This window comes from Ursus arctos, unplaced genomic scaffold (assembly GCF_023065955.2).
Source record: "Ursus arctos isolate Adak ecotype North America unplaced genomic scaffold, UrsArc2.0 scaffold_33, whole genome shotgun sequence".
In the NCBI taxonomy this organism is placed as follows: domain Eukaryota; kingdom Metazoa; phylum Chordata; class Mammalia; order Carnivora; family Ursidae; genus Ursus; species Ursus arctos.
The window spans coordinates 34828348-34832564 of NW_026623019.1; positions in this window are offsets into that span (position 1 = coordinate 34828348).

A 4217-nucleotide genomic window follows, 5' to 3' on the forward strand; every position below is an offset into this window, starting at 1 on the left:
GACGGTGGGGAAAAGATCCCCAGTGGGCCCCCCCTCTTCGGCTAACGGCGCGCCCTGAGTTGGGAAGCGCTACCGACCCAGGTGGATCGGGACGGCGCCGTGCGCCGGAAAGGCGGGCACTGTGTCTCAGCCACCCTGAGACACCCCCCCCCCCCCCCCCGTATTCGTCACTCGCAGTCTCACGGATTCACCGCAGTGCCGGTTGTCGGGCACCGCCCGCCCGGTGGTCACTTCTCTAGTGCCCAAAAGGTCGACCAGATGGTCCGGCCGCTGATGGGGCGGGTTGTGGGGGGGCTGGGATAGGGGGGCGGCGCGGGCGGGGGGGGGGGGAGGAGGGGCCGGAGAAAAGAAGAGGGAGCCCGAGAAAGGCCCGGAGGCGGGGCGGGGTGGGGTGGGGTGGGGTGGGGCGAGGGGGAGGGGGAGGGGGGGCGGGGTGTGGAGAGAGCATGGGTGGGAAGGAGGAACAGTTGCAGTTACGGTGATTTTTGTGGATCGTTTGGGAAATAGACTCACCTGTGTTCTTCTCTAAGCGTCTCCGACATCACGGATTCAACAAACCTACACCTTGGACAATGTTGACGTGGGGATACAGATGGACAACATGGAGACACGTCGCTGTTCTTCTCCATAGAGCTAGATCCAGAGAATGAGATCGATGGACCCACGGACGGAAATCAAGTTTCTCTTTCCCCGAAATGACCCAGGACACCCCTCTTCTAGTCAGCTCCCGTCCTGCTCCCCCCGCCCACCGCAACAACCTCTCACTGGACCTTCCCCCTTTGCCACCAGAAAGCTTTTCCACTCCTCCGCCTGGCCTGCGTTTGCTTCGAGTCTCTGCCAGACCCAGGTGGTGATAACCGCCCACAGACTCTGTTGACCTCAACAGGTGATTCCTGTTCTCATGTGGGTGATCTTTGTTTATCTCCACAGAGGTGATTAGTTTGGGGAACAAATAAAACCACTCAGAACAAGAACCCGACCTCCCCCTTCCCACACCTTTTGATGCAGATCTTCGTGGACGCACGGACCGGATGGATGGATGGATGGATGGATGGAGGGAGGGAGGGAGGGAGGGACCGAACGAACGAACGAACGAACGAACATCGGTCCACCACCGGCCCGTTCACCTACCTACCTACCTACCTACCTACCCACCCACCCACCCACCCACCCACCTACCTACCTACCTACCAACCTACCAACCTGCATCTGCTACATTTTTTTCCTCACACATTTTCAAAGTGGAGATACAATTCGCACGCCATGATTCACATCCTCTTGAAAGTGTACGGTTCGGTGGCCTTTTTTATTTTTTTTAAAGGTTACTCACAAAGCTGCACGACCCGCACCGCCATTTCCAGAACATTTCCGTCACCTCAAAAAGAGACACCCCCCACCCCTCCCCCTTCCCGTCCGCGCCTCCCCCCCCCCCCACCCTCAACCTCACCCTGACCCTCACCCCGGCTCTCTTCACCATTCTCCCCCAACAGCCTCTGATCTGTTTGCTCCCTCCCTCTAGGATTGGGCTATTCCGTCTGGCTCTTTCCTACCCATGGGATCCCAAGGCATTATGTCACCCTGGCTGTCTGGTTCCTTTCACTTAGCGTCATGTTTTGGGGGGGCTCACCCATGTGTTTGCATGGATCCGCGCTTTGCTCCTTTGTACGGCGTCTTCGTTTTCCACGATGAGCCATGAAGATGAGTGGAACGACTGAATGATTTTCCCCTGACCCTTTCTCTTAAAACTGGAAGCGGTGGAAAAATAGTATCCTCTCCGGGGACAGAAGTCCTAGCACCATCAGCAGATGCTGTGAGAAAGTGTTTTGCACGCTCTCACGTTGCCGCCTTCTTCCTTGGAAAAGGATTCACGGGCTATCCTGTACCCCTCGAGGCCATACAGATCTCATGCTCCTCAGTGGCTGTGGTCGTGTGTGTTGGATCGCGTGGCGCCCCCCCCCCCCCCCCCCCCCCGGAGAGCTACCGCCGCTTCATCTTCCTAGGCTCGTCCAGGAGTGAAATGAACAGCAGAGCGCTTTTCCCGACAGGCGGGCCCAAGCCGTTGACTGGGAAGGTTTCAAAGCCGTTCCCAGATGCTGCACATCTGGCCGGAAAGGAGGCAGGCTGTGAGGTTTGGGGTAGGGTGCTGCCTCTGTCCTTCCGCCATCCGTCGCCGTCACTGTGGAAAGCTATTTGTCGTGGAGGTGTGGCTTGCCATAGACATCCTGCCAGGGGCCGTGGGGCTTTTCGAGCTTTTCATTATTATCATTTTTGGTGGTGGTGGTGGTGGTGGTGGTGGTGGTGGTGGTGGTGGTGGTGCTGCTGCTGCTGCTGCTGCTGCTGCTGCTGCTGCTGCTGCTGCTGCTGGTTCACGTAAACTCTACACCCAACGTGGGGCTCGAACTCAGGACTCTGAGATCAAGAGTCAGCGCGCTCTACAGAGAGCCAGCCAGGTGCCCCTGAGCTTTTCGTAACCTACGGAGAGCACAGGTTTCGTGCCCCACCCCACCACCCCCCCATCCCCACCCCCGCCCCCCCACCCCCGCCTTACGTACCTGTGCACGGACTCGGTTTGGCCATAGCCTCGCCTCGGGTGCCCTTCAATGTTTCCAAACGTCGGCACTGCCCACCCTTTCCCCCCCAACCCCCCCCCCGCCCCTTCCCAGAAGAACTCACCTAGCTCGAGAGTTTCCGGGTTGCCTGGACACCTGAAATTGTGGGGAGAGTGGCGTTCCTGGAGAGGGGGCATGGAACACGGAAGCTCTGCCCCCAAGAGGACTGAAGGACGGAACCGGACTAGATCGGTTTCAAAGTCTTCCTTAGCATCCGTGCCGAATACATTCCGATGGCAGGGGCCTTCCCAACAGCTTTTGGTGTGCCCGACGCACGGAAGACCGTATCCTGCCGATCTTGTGACATGTCTGCAGAGAAAGAGTGTCGGCCTCTCGGAAAATAGAAGCCGTGAATGCAGACTGCAAGGTGGAAGAATTGGATTCCATGAAATAAGGGACCCTTTAGGGAAGACCGTGCCCATCTATCGGGGTTTTGTGGGTTTGCGTTTTGTCATCACTGATGTGAAAGCATCTTCTTAGCCATCGGGAGGGAAACCTCCACGAATTCGTACATTCACGTCACACGGGGTTTGTGGGATTCGGTGGATCTGAGATCCACCCGGAGAATTCTGGCTCCTTGCCACGGAGCTGGCTGCTCTGTGCCTTTAAAAAGGAATCCTGCCTTGAATTTGAATTCGGAGGGGAACGTGATCGACAACCTTTTCATGCGGGGTTGGCCAATTAAATTTGCACTGTCTTACAAAGCAGAGATGGTGAAGGGTCATCCAAGTCCATTCTGGAAGTCAAGAGCTTTGGTATCAAGAGCCTGAAAAACGCATCTTCCCCTTCTTTTGGACGAATCCAATTCTAGGGGTCGATTCAAAGGAAATCATGTTTTAGACGCTAACACGTCAAGCTTACTTTTACAAAAATGTGCGTCGTGGCATAGGGTTTAGGAATCCCTCGTGGGAGACTGACAACCGTACCTCCCTTACCTCCTGGCACGTGTGCACCCTCACGTCATGTGCCTTCGATGCTCCTGCTATCTGGAGGTAGGCTCGATTGCTCTGTCCCCTGGTTTTGGACTGGGTCTTGGGACTTGTCTTGACCAAAAGAATAGACTAGAAGTGAAATTTTACTAGTTGCACAGCCACAGCTGAAGAGGTGGTCCGGAAGCGTGCTTGACCCTCTTGGCAGGCCGTCCCGAGACCTTCACGGAAGAGAGCCAGTCTAGCTGACTGGGCCATGAGAGGCATCGACAAGAGAGGCAACCCGGTGCTCGGCCAGCACCGACTGCAGACTTGGGAATGTGGCCAAGTTGCACCTTCAAACTCAGTTGACCCTCCAGCTGAAGGCCACTGCTGGAGTGAGCCCGGGGTACACCGGTAGAAACCACGTGGCCACCCAAGGCAAGCACCAGGAAATGATAAAGAGATGTTGTTTCAAGCCATTGCGGTGTTAGGGTGATACACCCTGAGGATCAGATCGCTGCACAGCAGCAATAGATACGGCGCGCGCACGCGCACACACACACACACACACACACACACACACACACACCGCCCCCCACGCACCCCGAACAGAAGTTGGAATTCACCTGAATGTCAAACAACAGCGGAATGGTGAAGTACATGATGCTCTAGTCACATGATAGAATAGAACGCAGAT